Genomic DNA, 20,075 nt, shown 5'->3' with positions numbered 1-20,075 from the left:
CGAGACCTGTCATGGGAGACTGTCCCTTTGCTAGCCAGGTCTGTAAATTGAGTAGATCTTGAAACATTTAGGTAGGCACATTTGGGGTGACTTCAAAGTCCTTTATGAGGTCTTCTCTCCTCACACGTCTCCAGGGACTGCCATACCTGAAATTTCATGATTTTTTAAGATAAGAATGGCCTTTTTGATAGATATTTCCAAAGTACCTGATCTTTAAAACATAATTTACTGAACTGGATAATTTAAATTTTTTTCCCTTTGGATAATGTTGAATCTAGGAAAAAAATCCTGTTGTTCAGGAGACTTTTCGAGAGTGAACTTTCACGCTTCTTTTTAAATCCATATCCCATGCCTCTTTGAAAGTGTCACTTGGGGGTTGGGCGCGGTGGCTCATGCTGGTAATCCCAGTACTTTGGGAGGCCGGGTGGGTGGATCACCTGTGGTCAGGAGTTTTAGACCAGCCTGGCAAACATGGCGAAAAACCGTCTCTACTAAAAATATAAAAATTAGCTGGGCGTGGTGGCGTGTGCCTGTAATCTCAGCTACTTGGGAGGCTGAGGCAGGAGAATCGCTTGAACCCGGGAGGCAGAGGTTGCAGTGAGCAGAGATCACGACATTGCACTCAAGCCTGGGTTACAAGAGGGAAACTCTGCCTCAAAAAAAAAAGAAAAAAAAAATGTCATTGGGTTTTCCGTGCATCCCTATTTCTCATATGATATAATCTCCTGCTTGGTAAGTAGATTATTTGCTTGAGTATAAAATGGCTGTTAGAAAGATACTGCTTCTACTTATTAAGCCATCGATCTACTCATCCTGCTTACGTATGTGTCAGACTTTTAGCGCTCACTATGTGTGTGGCTCTGCACTATGTTCTTGCAGCCTAACATAATGTAGGCAATCTGAAGGTTACTGTCCAGTGTGAGAAGCAAAAGGAAACCACAGTATAAGTTGTGCTTACTTTAATAGCAGAAGGTGCTACATCCTACTGTGGAATGCAGAAAAGGGAGTGATAAGCTGCCTCCATAGACTGTGTTTTCGTTTTTTGCAAAAATAAATGTAATCAATATTAATTTGTGGGAAGTGTAGCATATATTGCCATGTGTTATGACTTTGAGCTTATTTTAAAATACAGATGGATGCCCGTTTTTGCCTGACATGATAGTCAGTGTTATCAAAGACAAGAGGCAGACCATTCCTTCATTCACTCATTTCCAAAACACTGAATACCATTCTGTGCCTAGTGCTATACAAAGCATGGGAGATTCAGTGTCGATAAGTCTTTGCTTTCCACTTAACAAGGGATGATTTTAATTATAGATTGTCTTCCTATTAAGTATGAATTTTAGCAGGCATTAAAATTAGTTTGATAATATGAGAAAAAAATGAAGATTGAGGCCAGGTGCAGTGGCTTATGCCTGTAATCCCAATACTTTGGGAGGCTGAGGTGGGAAGATGACTTGAGCCTAGGAATTTGAGACCAGCCTGGACATCATAGTGAGACCTTGTCTCTACAAAAAAACAAAACTAAACAAAAAAAACACTGGACCTGTTAGTGCATGCTTGTTGTCCCAGCTGCTGCTCAGGAGGCTGAGGTGGGAGGATCGCTTGAGCCCAGGAAGTTGAGGCTATGGTGAGCCATGATCATGCTGTTGCATTCCATCTTGGGTAACAGTATGAGACCTTGCCTCAAAAAAAAAAAAAAAAAAAAAAAAAAAACAAAACAAAACAAAAAAAACCCCAAAACATTGTATTTGGAATTCTGCAGCTATTATAACTCACTTATGAGCAGGGTATATGAGATAGAATCATGGACTATTGAAGGTGGAAGAGGGCTCAGAAGTGAGCTAGTTAAACTATCTTTCAAAAAGAAAAGGTATTTCTGTTAGATGGTTAACAAGCCACTCTTCACTCCGCCTCCCTCCACATACTTCCAGTGATGGGGAGACAGCATCACAGTGTGGAAAGAGCATTGGTTTACAGCTAGACAAAACCTGGACTTAAATCCTCTGTCCTCCATATACCAACTGTGTGTCCATGGGCAAGTCATGTAACCATCCAGAACCCATTTTTCTTATGGAAATTTGGAAACAATACTAAGTTTTTAAGGTTGTTGTAACGGCGAGAGGAATATTATGTAAAATATCTAGTGTTAGTGCCTGCATGGAAAGTGTTCCCAATATATGTTAGGTATTGTAATTTTGCTGCTGGACAGCTCCTTTGAAAGCCATGCTTTTTACTTCTAGAAGGAGTAGTAATTATCATTAAAGTAATACACTTCCTCACCTCCTATCCACTATCAAATCCATTGTACAGTCATTTGGGGGACCCTACCAATCCACTGAGGGAGGTTGGCAGTAGCTGTCCAATGGCTGCTTTCTGTGATATTTGACATGGTATCACTTTGTTCTTCTTGAAAGGTTGTCCTTATTGGCTTTCATGACTTTTTATTTTCTCGGGTTTTTTGCTGTCTCATCTTGACTGAATCCTAAATGTTGATGTTCCCTTATCCCTTTATACCTTCTTCTAGGCAGTCTCATGTCCTTACACTTACAGGATTGATTACTGCCTGTAGGATGATCACTGGCATGTCTGTATTTGCAACCTAGACTTTTCTCTTGAGCTGTCTCTCAAACCCTATATACAGCGGTTGCTATGGATGGGTATGGTGAAAATACAGTTGGGTGTCTTTTCTCCTGTGTTTCCTGTGCTTGGTGATGTCATCACCACCCATCCAGTCAACTAAACATACCTTTCAGTTCAAGTCTTTTAAATACTTCTAACCTAGTGCTGCAGGAGCCTCACAACATCAGTGTCTCTGCTTTCAACCTTTTTCTCTTGCATACATGTATTTTGTCACATTGTCACTAGGATTATTTTATAAAATGAACATTTGATTATGCCAATACCTACTTGGTGGTTGATCCCTTTTTTTACTGGTGTGTAGGAAGTCTGTATATTATGGAATTTGACCCTATCACATGAATTCTGAAAATACTTATAGCATATGTTACATTGTACTGAACTTATTTTAAGTCTTCAATGTATTTGAATATAAATTTTTGGGAGCTGGGAGCATTTTTTATTTGTATATGTATTCTGAATGTTTATCTGTGTTTGGCATATAATAAAAGTTGATTGAGCTGAAGGACCTAAACACCCGAAGCACTCCTTCCCTGCTTTTCATTTGCTTTACCTCTGCATGGAACACTTTTAGTCTGTCTGTCCTGTGTGAAACTTCTCTGAAACCCTTACCAGCTGTCTGTGCTACTTCTCGTCCCTTGTATGCACAATGGATCACAAATGTTTGCAGCATTTTTTCTTCATTAACTGAGAAATCTCTGAGGGGCAGGGTCTTATCCACTTGATCTCTCCAGTGCTTAGTGCAATGCCTAGCACATTATTCTTCATTTGTGTTTTTACAACAAATTGACTGGAGAAGATATTTCTGTTTATTACACAAGAATAATGAAGCAAAGTACTTCCTCTCTTCCCGACCCATGTCATACTTTAGCTCCAGTTGAATTACTTTCTCTCATACTTTGAACTTTAGGAATACCTGACTTTCCCTGAGCATTTTCATGTGATGAACTTATAAACCCGGTCTCCTTTACTCTAGATTTTGTAATTTTTATTTGTAAACACAAAATTGAAAGTAATATCTCAGTTCGATTTATTCTTGCTAACCTCTGATTCTAGCCTTTTGAGACTTAAAATAAGAATCTGGAATACTTTTACCTATTCTTTTTAGTTATTTGTTCCAATTTATGCCATTAGTATATTTGTCTAGACATTTACCCAAACATGGCTGCTAAATTCATTTTTGGAGCCAGTCATTTTGGGTGAGTGTATTCACAGATTGCTTTGATTCTGCATATGTAACATGGGACAAATTCCCCGTGTTAATAAGCTGTGGCTTCTGTAGAAAAGGGAGGTGCATGAGGAATTGTTGTCCTTGATGTTTTTCTTACCTAGTTGGTATATTTTTCTGTAGCTCTACTTCAGAATAACTTTTTAAAGAATGTCCAGTGTTTTTGCCTACCTTGAGCTTTAATCTTTTGTGATTTCAGGGAGTGGAACAAATGAACTTTCTAAGGATAATGATTAGAGAATTTGTGCATTTATTTTTGGCAAATGTTTTGTAATATTTTACACATATTTGAAGAGAACACTGTTAATTTGTAGGTGAGTTTGCTTCTCCATAGGATCTTGCTCAAAGAAAAAAAGCAATAAAGTGTTTTGATATTTTTTGAGCTTTGTATTCTAAAAATTTTAATGGCATTAATATCCATGCCTTGCATGTATATTACCTCATTTTAAGTACCTTATGTGAAGTTTCCTAGTGAGTAAGTGGTGGATCAGGTATTTGGACTCCAAGTCTTGTCTCAGATCCTGGGTTTTTATCACCATAACACTAACTTGAGAGCAAGATGAGGCCAAATATATTAGATAGTGTCAGTGAATTGATAGAAAATACTTAGTTATTAGGGATTTGTTTTTATATAAAATATCGTTGCTCCTGGAAATCATTTTGGCTGAACATCTGTGGCGTTTTCTGTGGGAGAAAAATCTATTACTTTTCGTGGGGTAAACATTTTTGTCTTCTTTGTAGAAATATGTAGTTGAGGCCCACAACAATGGGACCAGACTGTAAATTATGCTTTTCTTATTACGGTGTTACAACACAAACGATCCAAAACATGAAGTACCAACTATGAGGTCCATAAAGAAGTCATTTTAATTGGACCTTAAGTTTTTCCCCTAGGTTAAGACTGGAAAAAAATGTAGTGCTAGTTATTATACACTGTTAGCCGTTTTTTATAGACATTGCTTTTTTTATACAGGCAAATTTTGGACATATTGTGGCTTTATACAGGCATATTTTGAAGATATTGTGGGTTTGGAGATATTCCAAACTGCCACAATAGAGCGAATTTCACAAGAAAGCTAGTCACACAAACTTTTTGGTTCACAATGCATGTTAAAGTTATGTTTACACTACTGTAGTCTGTTAAGTGTGCAATAACATTATGTTTGAAAAAGCAGTGTACGTACTTCACTTAAAAAATACGTAACTGTTGTGCTAATGATCATCTGAACTTTCAGTGTCTTGGGGTGGCTGTTGCTTTATCAGCTGAGTGTATGTAGTATTCAAAATCCTTTGAGTTGCTTCTCAAGGATGAGCAAAGGAAGTAGTTTTTTTAGATTCCAAAGAAACTACCTACTTTGCTCATCTTTGAGAAGCAACTCTTTATCCATTAAAATTTTATCATGGTATTGCACCACGTCAGTCCCGTCTTCAGGATTCACTTTTAATTCTAGTTCTCTTGATATTTCTGCCACATGTGTAGTTACTCCCTCCACTGAAGGCTTAAATTCCTCAAAGTCAGTTTATTTCAAACTCCTGTTAATGTGGATGTTTTGACCTCTTTCATTAATCATGAATGTTCTTAATGGCATCTGGAATGGTGAATCCTTTCCAGAAGATTTTCAATGTACTTTGTCCAGATCTATTAGAGGAATCACTATGTATGTCAGTGATAGTCTTATGAGATGTATTTCTTAAATAGTAAAACTTGAAAGTTTAAATTACTCCTTGATCCATGGACTGCAGAATGGATGCTGTGTACAAGATCAGAGCTCTTGGGTGACTAGGTGCATTGCAAAGAGCAGTAATATTTTGAAAGGAATTTTTTTTTTCTCTGAGCAGAAAATCTCAATCTCAGCCAAGAGCTTAAAATATTCAGCAAACAATGCTGTAAACAGATGTGCTGTTATCCAGGCTTTGTTGTTCCACTTACAGAGCACAGGCAGAGTAGATTTAGCATAATTCTTAAGAGCTTTAGGATTTTCAGAATGGTAAATGAGCACTGGTCTCAACTTAAGTTACCAGCTGCATTAGCCCCTAAAAAAGGGAGTCAGCCTGTCCTTTGAAATTTTGAAGCCGAGAGTTGACTTTCACTCTCTAGCTGTGAAAGTCCTAGGCGGCATCTTCTTCCAATAGAAGGCTGTTTCATCCCTATTGAAAATTTGTTGTTGAGTGTAGCCACCTTCATTAATGATCTTATTAGCAAGGTCTCCTGGATAACTTGGTGTAGCTTCTGCATTAAAATTTGCTGCGTCACTTTGCACTTTTATGTTGTGGAGATGACTTTTTGCCTTAAACTTCGTGAACCAACTTCTGCTGATTTCCAGCTTTTCCTCTGCAGGTTCCTCACCTCTCAGCCTCCATGGAATTGAAGAGAGTTAGGGTCTTGCTGCTGATTAGGTGTTGGCTTAAGAGAATTCTGTGATTGGTTTGATCTATCCGGATCACAAAAACTTTTCTTATATTGCCATTAGGCTCTTTGGCTTTCTTATCATTTGTGTGTTCACTAGACAGCACCTTTAATTTCTTTGAAGAGCTTTTCCTTTGCATTCACAACTTGGCTGTTTGGCACAAGAGGCCTGGCTTTGGGCCTGTCTCCACTTTCGATATGCCTTGCTCGAGAAACTTAATCATTTCTGCCTTTTGATTTAAAGTGAAACATGTGTGACTTTTCACTTGAACAGTTAGAGACCACTTCAGGGTTGTTTAGCCTCATTTTCAATATTATCTTGTCTCAGGGAATAGGGAGACCCAAGGAGAGACAGAGAGAGATGGGGGAATGACTGGTCAGCAGAGCAGTCGGAGCACACACATTTATTTGTTAAATTTGTTGTCTTACATAGGTGTGGCACGAAGTGCTTTAAAACAATTACAATAGTAACATACAAAACCGTGGATCACAGATTACCATAACAGATAATAATAATGAAAAAGTTTGAAATATTATGAGAATTACCAAAATGTCACACAGAGACACCAAGTGAGCACATGCTGATAGAAAAATGGCACTGCTAGACTTGCTTGTGACCGAATTGCCATAAATCTTCAGTTTGTAAAAAATGTAATACCTGCAAAGTGCAGTAAAGCAAAACACAGTAAGTGAGGTATGCCTGTATTCATTTTCATATTTTCGTTGCTGAAGCAAATAAAGGAAGCCACACATAGCTAAAGTGAAAGCCACTTCAAGGAGACATCACATGAAACATTTTGAGGAGGGAGTTATGTGGTTTCATTGTAACATTTTAGATGCAAATGTGAATTGTTTTGAGATCAGAATTTTTCATTTACTACTTTTAACTATTCCTGTACTATGATGAATGTTTAGGGTTAGCCTGGTTACACACTTCCTAAATTGTTTGAAATAAAATATGATAATTGAGAACTTTAATGCTTCTCCTGAGGCAGGTGATTGGAGACATTTGTTTGTTCTTGTGATTCATAAACGTATTTTGAATCCATCTGAACCGGGTTTGATTTACTTTGAGAAATTCTGTGGTTGAGGTAGTTGCAGGTTATAGGTTTAGGTGTAAGGGAAGATTTAACACCCTGCCCTGATTTCCTGGGTCTGTAAATTCGGGGAGCTCCAGTTTCGCACTGAGGCCTCTTACTATCTTTTGCTTCGTGGTGAATACCTCTGCATGTGGGAAAATTTCCTCCTGCTGGAATCAGCTTAGGTTCATATTTTCTTTTTCTTCTTTTTTTCCCGTGATGTTTTCGTGGACCCTGAACTTCAAATATATATTTTTTAGTTTTTGTTTACAAAGGGTGTCCAGTACCACGTAGATGAAAAATTTGAGTAACCTTCACACAACTAGAGTGTTTTGTTGACAGTTCTCATTTTGTTAATATATGTTTATTGAAATGCAAGGGTTCTCATGGCCTGAAAAAACAAAATATATATTATAACTTTCCTGCTGTGTGTGTTTATTTCAGTTCTGAAGCTAGACCTTGCCTGAAATAAGCTCTGCTTTACAAGAAAATTGACGCTGTGATTATGCCCAACATTTATTATGCATATACAGCTAATTTGAATGTTATAAGTATAGGAAAAATATCAGGTAAGTCTGTATTCAGATAGGAATATCAAAGTAAAATAACCAGTGACTAAACATTACAGTGGTAGTACCTGTGAACCAAGTGAGAAAATATGTAAGAGACATGCTTGGATTTTTCGTTTGTCTCCCCCGCTTCCCCCACAAATGTGGATTTAATTTGTGTCTTATAAGTGAAATTTTAAAGTAGAAGATTATGAGAGCTCTTCTTTCGGGAATTCCCCTAGTAAATACAGCTTCTAAGTTCACTTCACTGTTTTTGTTCTTTCTTGAGCTAATGAGAGAGGTTAACATATTTGTAGTAGATTCCAGGTTTTAAAATTTTTTCTTAGGGAAGAGAGGCAAGCTGGAGTCGCATTCAGTCACAGTATTTGGTTCAGTAACAATATTTGATTGGAATTCAATTGTCTTGGACAGAAGTAAGAGTGTTCATATTCTTAAAAAATGGAAATGTGCATATGTACATTCACTATTTTAAATAATTATTTCCCTTTCACTCTTATGCTGAACTGTATATTATTACCATATGGATGAAAGTCTACCCCTTTCCTTCTTCACAAGGTTTCTGACTATGAGATTTTGTGAGTGATTTGGTTTATTTGAAGAATGATGGAATTATCACCAATAATGTATATTTTAAAATGATTTTGTAGTTATGCCTCAGAATAGGCAGATAGATGCTGCCTATTCATATTTGAACTTCTATCCTATGAAGAGCCAGCCCCAGAAGGGATCTTCTGCTTTTGATTATTTAGCTTATATTTAAGAGGTTCCCTTTCTCTTGAATTGTTATCCCCGGCTACTTGTTCAGAGATGTTTGTGAATGAAGGGAGTGAGTGGGAGGAAAAGCTTATGTTACTTGTAGAACAGAGAATAGTATAGCAGCTAGAAGTGGTGTTTGTCGATAGGCTACCCTTAGTTGATTTATGTTGCCATGCAAGAAACATTTTGATGCATTTATTTCAGGACACAGCATTTTGGAGACTTCATTAAATGCTACCTGTTGCTGTTTGTGATGGAATCTGGTCTAGAATGTTAAGAGGCAGTAGAAAAAGCTGAAATGGCAAGAAGATGGCACTTTTCAGTCTTTACAGATTCACTTGTTTCAATTTTAGACACACATTACCATTCTTTTTGATTCTCTTAAAATTGGAGCTATCTGGATTAAATTTAAATTTATCTTTATGATGTGACCTACTTGGTGTCAGTTATTTTTACTAATACTGTTTCTTTTAATCCCTAAGGTAATCCTGTGAGGAGGTTAATATGGAAATCTGTTCTGAAGTCTGTGAATCAAAGATGCTAAATAATTTTCTCATGATCAGAGAGCTAGTAAGTGATCAAGCTGGAACTGAAAAACAGAACGTTTAAAAATATTTTGAAAAAATGTCAAATATATGTAGAACTTAGGAGGACAGTTAACCCCCATATACCTATTCCATAGATTACTTATGGAGATTTTATTACATTACCTTTATTCCCTCCTTCCTTTTTTGCAGACAGAGTCTCACTGTGTCGCCCATGCTGGAGTACCTTGGTGCAATCTCGGCTCACTGCAACCTCTGCCTCCTGGGTTCAAGCAATTCTCCTGCTTCAGCCTCCTGAGTAGCTGGGACTACAGGCACATGCGACCCCGCCTGGCTAATGTTTTTATTTTTATTACAGATAGGGTTTTGCCATGTTGGTCAGGCTGGTCTCGAACTCCTGACCTCAAGTGATCCGCCTACCTTGGCCTCCCAAAGTGCTAGGATTACTCTTCTTTTTTCTTTGCCAAAGTATTTTAAAGCAGATCCCAGACATCATGTTAATGAATGCGCACATTCTAACTGTGAGGCTAGTGTTTAGAATTCTGTACCTAATGGTCTAAGGCATAAAAGAGCATGACACAATATGAAGATTGTAAGCAGTAGAAGCCATATTTTTTCTAGAACATAAGTTATATATCTGCATTGAGTTTTCTTGATATGGTTAGTCATCATTTGCCACTCATTTGTTAAAAAAAGATCAATGTGATAACTAATATTTATTGAGTACTGTCTCTGGGTTAGGAACAGTCCCTCATGTTTTATACATGTTAATTGATTTAGTTCACAGTAGCCCTGTGTTCTGTAAGCATTTATTATGGGTTCCAGTTGCTTGTCAAAAACAGTTCCCTCTTTTACATAAAAATGAAATATTCCACGTTGCCTTGACTCGTAATATCTTTTCCATTCCTTCTCACCTTTAGTAATTATAATTTGTTAAAGAAGGTATAGAACAGTGCTGCTCAAAAGTGTGGTCCGCATAACAGCAGCAACAACATTACCTGGAAGCATGGTAGAAATACAGAATCTCATGCCCTACCTTTTGAATCAGAATCTGCATTTTAAATTAGGTCTTTAGGTGATTTATATGTGTATTAAAGTTTGAGAAGGTTTGGGTTGCATTTAAACTGCCTTGCAAGCATGGTTGCACATTACAATCACTTGGAAAACTTTTAAAGCTACCAATGCCCAGCACTGTCACTGAACAGTTAAATTAGACTATCTAGGTAAGCCTCCAGCATCTTTTTCCTTTCCTCCCCACCCCCCCTTTAAAAAAATTAGATTCTCCAAATGAGACCCTAGTATTGTTATTGTTGTTTTTCAAGCATCCCAAGTGATTCTTAAGTTTGGCCATGCTTTAACATGCACTGGTTTTATAGAAGTAGAGTATCATTGTGTTCTGTTCCAGCTTCTTAACCCTGAACAGAACATTTCAACTTGTAAATCATATATTGAAAATGATGCCAAAAGAGAATCAAAGATGGAAGAAATTCTGGGCTTATATTTAGTCTTGTGTCAGTAATTGGCTCCTGATGGCATAAAAAATAATTTCCTTTTTTGCAAGACTGAACTTCTTCATTGTTCGTACGCTCACTTGGCACTAGGGAATGAAAATGCCCCCAAAGTTTATTGTCTTTTTTTTTTTGTTCCATTCTTTCCTTCAGGTGAAGAGTTACACTGAGGGAGGCAGGGAGATACGGAATACCGGATGGACAAAAACTGGACCAAGAATTGTTAAATAAATTCGCTTCATTACACTGGATAGGATTCTAAGTATTTTAATTTTTGTTTTTAAATTTTCTTCTGTTTGTGCATGGCTGCTTGATTTTCTTTAAGTTAGTGAATTTAGTTCCAGGCACATACTTTGTTTATTTAGCTGCATTTAGTAAGTGCTCAGTAAACGCAGTCAAAGGAATGAAATAGCAAAAGGGAACTGGAACAGTGGGGAGAAATGGAGTTTCTATGTGCTCCTTACCTTTAGTTGCATATGGTGGAGTGGTTTGGAGCCAGACTATCTGCATTGACTCCTGGCTTTGCTGCTTATTTGCCCTGTTGCTATGGTCAAGTTAATTATGTGCCTCTGTTTTCTTTCTTTTCTCTTTTTTTTTCTTCTTTTCTTTCACAGTCTTACTCGGTCACCCAGGCTGGAGTGCAGTGGTGTAATCTCACTGCAACCTCTGCCTCCCGGGTTCAAGTGATTCTTGTGCCTCAGCTTCCTCAGTAGCTGGCATTACAGGCGTGTGCCACCACTCCCGGCTAATTTCTGTATTATTACTAGAGAACGGGTTTCACTGTGTTGGCCAGGCTGGCTGATCTTGAATTCCTAACCTCAAGTGATCTGCCCACCTTGGCCTCCCAAAATGCTGGGAGGCGTTAGCCACCATGCCTGGCCTTGTGCCTCCATTTTCTTGTCACTAAAACACGGTAATAATAGTAGCTACCTATAGAGTTGTTATGGGGATTAAATGAATTAATGTATGCATACAGCAGTTAGAAGGTTAGACATATAGTAAGTGCTATGTAAGTATTTGCTGATATAATTACTGTTATTAAATGTTCTATACCTCAAAGAGAAAGGGTGGCTTATATATGAAAGCATGGACTCTTAATCTAATGGTTTCGACATCTGAGAGATTATTTAGTGATCAGGGAAATTGGATTCCTGATTTGAGCAGGGACAGAAGGAGTTCAGACATATATTCTGATGCCATTTACTCCTCATTTCATTGGGAAGTGGGTTACTCAGTCCATCCTTGACTGAAGAGGGAGCAAGTAACACTCATCACACGTACACAATTAACCTTAGCTTGTTGAAGTATTTTAGATTCCTTCCATAAGAGTCGCTGAATAAATCCAAATTTTAGTCTTCAAAATAATTGCCTTCCCCAAAGCCCTATAGTAGCACAGTTGAGTATTTTTAAAGCAATTCATTAGATTAGTAGTATTTTATAGTTTGGCTTTATTTGAGGAACACCTACAGGTATTCAGTTCAGGCATGGAGGAAATGGGGCAGGCAGGTTAGAGGGCAAGCAAGGGAGGAATGGAGAAATAGGAATACTAGAGCTGTCAAATGGGGGCCCTTCAAGGGACCCTAAAGACTACATGTTAGCCCAGTGCATTTATTTCCCAGAAGATGAAATGGCTGAAGTGTGAAGATTTTAGTACTCTAATGATAAATACATGCTCTATTTTTACTTATTTTAATGCTTTTCTGTTTAATTAAATACATTGATACATATATAGACACATATGTTGAGTGTAGCAAAAAAAGCAATAGCAACAGTAAATATTATTCTACAATAAGATATTTTTGTGTCTATTTTTATACCTCTTCAAAATGGTGATATTAACTAAATATATTACCTCTTTATCACAGTTGTCTTAGTTCATTCAGGCTACTATAACAAAAGTACCATAAGCTGGATGGCTTGTAAACAAAAATTTTTTTCTCTTTGTTCTTGAAGTTGCAAAGGCTACATCTTTAGATCAAGATGTCAGTAGAAGCCAAGTGCAGTGGCTCACGCCTGTAATCCCAGCTTCTTTGGGAGGCTAGGTCGGACAGATCACCTGAGGTCAGGAGTTCGAGACCAGCCTGGCTAACATGGTGAAACCCGGTCTCTTCTAAAAATACAAAAATTAGCTGGGTGTGTAGTGCATACCTGTAATCCCAGCTACTTGGGAGGCTGAGGCACGAGAATCGCTTGAACCCAGGAGGCAGAGGTTGTAGTTAGTGGAGATTATGCCATTGCACTGCAGCCTGGGTGACAGAGTGGGACTCTGTCTCAAAAAAAAAAAAAAAAAAAAAAAAAAAAAAAAAAAAAAAAAAAAAAAAACCAAAAAAAACCCAACAAACCGTCAGTAGATTTAGTGGTGTTTGGTGAGAGCCTACTTTCTAGCTGCGTTTTAAGGGCACTTCCTAATCTCGTTCATGAGGGTCTGGCCTCATGACCTCATCCCACCCCTAATGCCATCATCTTCCAAGATGATGGTTACAATTTCAGCTTATGAATTTTGTGGAGACATAACATTTAGACCAGAGCAGTAGCGATTTTCATGCATTTTGGAAAAGACTGTGGTATCTATTTTTTATGGGGAAGATTAGGCATGTTTTTGTTGGCATAGAAAAAGTTGCTATGTGAAGAGAGTGACTGTTATTTCTTTAACATTTAACCAGAAAGCCTAAATATGTTCAAAAGAGCTCATTTGACAAGGGTTCTGGGGCAGAAGTGTTAAAGGACAAATGAAACAAGGATTTCTTACTCTTAATTGGAGTTGACGGAAAGGGCCAACTTTCTGTAGGGAAAATGACTATAAATGGTCTTTGCAGTTAAGACATCCTTTGTTGCAACAGCCACCTTTTTGGTCGGCTTGTTGTTCCTCTTTCTTCACAGAATACTGCTATTAGAAACACCTTTCTCTTGGCACTTGGACTCTGCCATTTGACTCTTCAGATTTTTCTTGTTTCTGCATAAAATTTTATTGCTCTTATTTTTGAACCTTTGTGCAGCCTAGTACCAAGCTCTTTGCCTTTTTCTTCATTTGTTATTCCCATCTTGGAGGCTTATTCACTGGTACTTGGTATGCTTGGAAGGGTTCCCTTGTGTTATGCCAGATGACAACAACAAGTGAATCCTGCTCCCTAGTCCTTTTATAGATAACTTTTAGGGGAAGAAAATTTAAAGGAAAAATTAAAAACAAACATTTTATTGTCATTACCGAAGATGCAATGACATTCATTCTCATCTGATAGACTTTTTGGTCTCTGCTAATATTTTTTAAGCCTTTAGGGCAAGTATTGCTTTTCCTTGTTTTAGTGATGTAATGTTGCATGCTAAAGTAACACCCAACACTGAAATGCTCTTTTGTTTGTTTCTTCAAATATATGTGGTTTCTGAACTATATCGGTTTTTAAAATAATGTAGTTCTATAAGTCGGCTATACAAGAGAACTTCTGTTTCTACTTTTTATTTTGGGTTAATTTATATAAAATAAACGTGTGTGGACATGGTTTACCTCTGTAGATCTGCTATCCTTGAATTTGTTTATAAGCATTATATCTGTAAAAGGTAGGTGAGAAAATGGAATCACAGTTTGTGATCTCACAGATCACTGGTGGACATAGAAGCACAAATCATATCTTTTGATAGAAAATAGCATAAATCCCACCAAATATACTTTTTCCTGTAAGTGAAAGTGCAAGGGTTAGATTTGACTTTAAACACATACACAAACATTGATGTTTTTCTTCTCTTTACCTCTCTGTGATGCTTTCCTCTTAGGTGGCTTCACTGCCCTGTAGTCATTTTTTATGTTGGAGCAATGATACCCACCCTTAGATCCAGATTTAACCTGGATCTCAGAATAATACCTGAGATCCTTTCACAAAGATCTCAGAATAAGCCTGACATGGCACCCATCAGAATCATATAGTCTCTCCCAAAGATTATGAATGGATCATATGCCTACTCCTGGATCAGGCAATGTGTCCAGGTTTGTCAGGCCAGCCTATTTACTAGCTAATGACAGCTTAATTATACATTGGAACATTGCTTGTTTAGCTCAAGTTTGGAATGAAGGAATAGCTGTATGTCATGTTTTAGGCCGGAAGCATTGTTTCTTTTTATATAAAGGTTATTTCTTTCTAAGAACCATGACCAATCACCTGGAATCCAAGCCCCCCCTTCCCCCTACTGGAGGAAACGTTGACATAATAAGTCTGTGTGTGTGTGTGTGTGTGTGTGTGTGTGTGTATATACACACACACACACACACATATATGTGAGTGGTTTTGTGTGTATGTGTACCATTCAAGCTATGCCATAGCTGTGCTGATCCATTTTGAAAATACCTTCCTTTAGTACATAATACTGTTTTAATAACAATGCAAGTCAACAATTAATTTTAATTGATTACATTTTAGGTTAGTTGTTTTTGGGCAGCTTATAGAGAATGCCTCTCCAATGCTAATACCTAATCTCAAATATAAACTTAAAATCACAGTTTTGGATAAGCTATTTCTGGAAATTAAAAAAAAAATCACTGTAGATTGTGTGTGTGTGTGTACATGTACACACGTGCACGTGTGAATTCTTAGTTGTTTCTGTAAGATAGAATAATATTACCTGATACTGCTTTGTTTTTAGAGTTAATGATCCATGTTAATATTTTGGCTTGTTGTGCCTCTATTCACTGACTCATGGAAATTGGGGATTGGGTAGAGGTATACACAATATCTTATATATTATTCAAAATTATCCTAGAAAGCTGGTGTTATCTTTGAGATGAAATTCAGGTATAAGGCTAAATGTACATGACTTAGTCTGCTTAATAATATATGATACCACAAAGCCAATTGTACTTAAGAGTTTTTGCCGGATCTTCTTTATCACTCTTAGTATGCTGTTTATTTTGTATTTAAAATAGGTTTCTTGATATAAGTTTATCTCTTGGATATTTAAAGTTTTCATCAATTGATACCATTACACTTCTATTCTGAAACTTCTTCTAAATATCCCTGAATAAATTCTGACCTCAATTTTTTAACTGATTTTTGAGATTTCTTTTTCTTCATTAACCTGATTCTTATTGAAAGGAATGAACTGCTATTACAGAAGTACTGTCAATTTCATATCATCTAATCTACTGCCCATTTGAAATTGATGATTTAGTTATAAAGGAGTATTTTTAGTTTGCTTTAAGTAGCACGGCTTGTAATGTGAAAGTTTTGGGTACTCTTGAATAAGATTAGATTATAGAACTTGTAGTTCTAAAAATTTATTTAAATTATTCAATCCTAAACGTACGGTTAAGAGTGTGAGTGAACCTTTAATTGGGCACTTCCACTAATTCGTAGACTTTCCATGGAAACATGCCAGAAATCAATAGGTTAGAATATAACTTAGTCACTTTGTAAATAGTATAACAAGAGTTTTTAAAAGCAATAATGTCATTTATCTTTCATTCTTTTTGGGTATACATTACTGAAGGAATAAACTCTCTGTTCTTCACTTTTAAAGCCAGGCTTTTTTTTTTTTTTTGTCAATATGGTATAACTCAGAATTCTTCATGTTTAAGAGCCCAGTAAATTTTAATAAATTTTCTAAGTGGCTGCCTGCTTTTAAAATAATATTTGTCTTCATTATGTTCTCATTCATTGCTAATTTAATTTTTAAAAATAACTTTAGTTGAGAGATTGCTTTTCCAGCAGAAATGGAGCTAGCCTACATTCAGAAGAGCAAACTTGTATAGAACAATTTAAGAATATAGAGAGTTTGAAAGAAGTGAGAATCTCCAAGCCAGTTATCATTGCACATTTCTTAGATTCTAGATCCTTTTGTGCAAAGTTAAATGAGTGGTAATGTATAATGGGCAGAACTTTGAGCTATTAGAATTCTCCTGGTAGCAAGTTTAATGTTCATATTGAAAACAGAATGCTGACTATTAAGTTAGACTCAAGCATAAGGTTTTGGACCCCAACTTTAAGAACCTATGAAACCTGAATCTCTTCCTTAGGTACAAATGAAAACTTTAATGACTCTTATTGGAAGACATTGATGATATTTTTGTTCTTAGTATCTACTGCATACTTTTATGCTCGTACTATACAGTGGATATACAAACAGAACAGTTATCGCAATACTACACAGATACACAATTCTAAAAATATAATTTAATACTTCATGATTCGTAAGTTAATGTTTTATTTGTTAGGTGGTAAGTATCAATTTGTCTGAAATCTAAGGACATCATTAATGAAGCCCGGTTTGCTTACCACTTCCATGATTTCTTTATAAAATATTTCATTATTTGAGGAAAAATACACATTTCTTTGTGTTTCCTTTCATGGGAAAGTCATTTTTACTTTCTAAAAGGAATTTAATAGCTGAAGTTCCTTTTAAGTAGGCTATAAACTCAGTAAAAGGAATAATTTAATTGGTGCTGGGGTTTTCTGAGTCTAGGCCTTTTATGAGGAGATGTTAGTGGATTATTTCAGTAGTGAACTTTTTTCATATCATTCTGTGGTTTAAATTTTTTCTGAATATTTCTTAAAAATACAATTCCAGTGTTTAAAAGCATGCATGTGAACATGCTATCATTTTGAGTGGGCAATTTATATTACCAAATTGTTTTGATATGTTATTTACTACACTGCAACTATTTTTTAAGAGAAGTGAGAAATAATAATAGGCAGTATTTATTGAGTGATTACATTTATCTGGTACTGTCTCAGCCTACCTTTCACATAGTAATATTTTAAATACCGAGAGCAACTCCAAGAGGTAGATGTTGTTGTTTTCCCCATTTTACAGAAGAAAGGACTTGAGTCACAGTGCACAGCTTGCCCAGGATTGCACAGTTTGTAAGTGGTGATACTAGGATCTCAACCAGTGACAATCGGTTTCAGAGCCCACTGTTTAGCCATTATACAATGTGCTTCTCAAAAGACTGAATGATTGTTGAGACTTTCATCAAGTGGATCAAGTAGACCCAAGTCCACAAATATCCAATTTATTAAATAGTGTTTTCTGATTTTGAAAAAAGTGGAAAAATAGTATTGTCAGTAACAGAGTAGTTTTTGGTATGACAAGTAATATTGTTACAGCAAATATGTTTTGGTATGACATTATTTCTATGTTTAATTTGAGCCTCTTAATCATGATCTTTGGAAATCTGTGTAAATTTAAAGAATGACAAAATATGCTAAAACACATAGAATACATCCAGATAAAGAATTTGAAGAGACTGGGAATGTTTAGTCTTGCATTAAAGATTGTGGGGAGATAAGAAACTTCATTTATTTGATAACTTTTTGTAAGTATGTAAAATGGAAGGAAACATTTTGCTGTCTTGATTATATGAATAAATTGAATTATTAGAAATTGTATCACTTTATTATCGGAGAAAATAAGGTGTGTGTGTGTGTGTGTGTGTGTGTGTGTGTGTGTGTGTGTTGGGAGTACCGAGTTGAGGAGCCTTCAAGACATGTTTAAGGGATGACACACATGGCCTGGTTTTCTTTTGCTGTGGACTGCTTGTCTGGCTTTGTCTAGCTGAATGCAGCCAGATAGATTGTGGAAAATGATTGTGGGACGCTGGGAAGGTTTTTGAGAGAGGAGATAGATGGGAGAGTAAGGTGGGTACGTAAATGCCACAGGGAATGGAACATTGGGGAAAATACTTATAGAAAATTTCAAGTATGTTTACTCTGTGTATGTGAAATGACTCCTTCCTCTATCTTTCCAAGAAGATTTTGTAAAAAAGGTACTTTCTTAGTTAGTGCTTTTGAATGCAAGTTCATGTTTTTCTCAAATGCTTCACTATAATACCGACTTCTAGAAGAAAAGACTGACTTACAAGTGAAAGCACAACCAAGAAAGCCCTCTTACGACATTCAACTTACAGATGTACCAATTACCTGATAGTGTTTTTAAATACTTACTTAGCAATAACACATTGGAGGATAGTTGTAGATCTCTATAAATACTTGGGTCTTGCTTACTTTAGCTATTCAGGCAACTCTCAGATTTGATTCCTTATCAATATTTGCATTTTCTTCTGGATTCTCTATTTGGTTATTTGTTCATAACCTTTGGATATTAGAATAGTTTTAGATGATAAATATTCCTTTAAACTTAGTGGCACTTCTACTGGCAGAACTTAGCTTTACCTAAACCAATTCCCTGTATTCTAACCTTGGAAAAAGATTAGTATTTGTAAAACAAATCCCACCTGAGTTTGTCTGACAGAAATGGTAATTCTTTATAATGTAAATGTTGAAAATAGTTTCCTAAAATGTAAAACCACATTTACTTATTTGATTGCTTATAATGAGATGATTCCAGTGGGGTATTATGTCCTTCCTAAGAAATAACTCTGGATATGTCAACCTCAATTATCTTTGATTTGCTTGAAAAATTTGATTATATTATGTATAAGTTGGAGAATATATGCAGATTCCTGTGGCAAGTTCATCTAGTTGCCTCCAAATACTCATTTTTACCTTTTAGTAATAACACAACTCTGATTTTTAGCTCAACACATTGCCACCCAGCCAGAAAAACATACATTTTATAGATTCCTTTGTAGTCACATCAGTGTGTGTGATAAGTTCTTTTCCTGGGCAGATGTTGAAGTGCTGAATGTTACTTTTGAGATGTATCTTAAAAGAGAGGGGTATCTTATTTCTTTCCTGATTTTTCTCATCCTGCTTCCTAGAACATAGAACTGATGGCTGGAGCTCTGGCAGCCATTTTAGACCTTGAGGATAACATTCATACTTGGCAAGCTTGTCCAACCAATCTTATTTTGTTGTTTTGCTTTGTTTTAGGCTTTTAGCAGCCCAAAACCATGGTTTTTAGTTTATATCTCTAGTGATGAGGAGAAAAGAGGGATGAGGAAGGGGCTGTACTGGCCCAACCAGAAACCGAAACTACGAACCTGTGACTGTATTCTGTTCCTTGGATACGCCTGCATGGAGTAGTCTGAGTCTTTGATGACTTTGTGGAATTCTCATAGGCTAGATTACCCACTTGGACTTAATTTCTGTGAGAGAGCTGAGCTTCTGTCTTATTTAAGTCATTGTTATTTTGGGTTTATCATATGCCGCTGAATTTAATTCTAGCAGATACCATTCTCAGTGAGTAGGACCTTTATTGTACACTTTATTGGCTTTATTCTTTTGGGCATATTTCTGCATCTTGAATGAGAGATTCTGATTCCCACATGTAAATGTCGGTGAATAATGAGAAATAGCAAAATATGCATGGGGGAAAGAGCATGAATCTGACTTTGAATTTTACTGATTATGTGATCTTGGGCAAGTTATTTTACCTTATTGAGCCTCAGTTTACTTTT

At 36.4% G+C, this 20,075-nt stretch overlaps 1 protein-coding gene across 6 annotated transcripts in view; it reads left to right on the top strand.

Annotated features, from left to right (window-relative positions):
• The window catches only part of PPP3CA (protein phosphatase 3 catalytic subunit alpha), a 331,056-nt gene that overhangs the window by 12,510 nt on the left and 298,471 nt on the right, over positions 1-20,075 (top strand). For 2 of the 6 annotated variants that reach the window (XM_078001829.1, XM_028848095.2), the window contains exons 1-3: positions 7,804-7,923; positions 9,162-9,249; positions 10,886-10,994. The gene's annotated coding sequence lies outside the window, so the exon portion shown is untranslated. 6 annotated transcript variants of the gene reach the window in all.

This window comes from Macaca mulatta, chromosome 5 (assembly GCF_049350105.2).
Source record: "Macaca mulatta isolate MMU2019108-1 chromosome 5, T2T-MMU8v2.0, whole genome shotgun sequence".
Classification (NCBI taxonomy): domain Eukaryota; kingdom Metazoa; phylum Chordata; class Mammalia; order Primates; family Cercopithecidae; genus Macaca; species Macaca mulatta.
The sequence above is the reverse complement of the archived record's forward strand: the minus strand, read 5'-3'. Positions and strand labels throughout refer to the sequence as shown.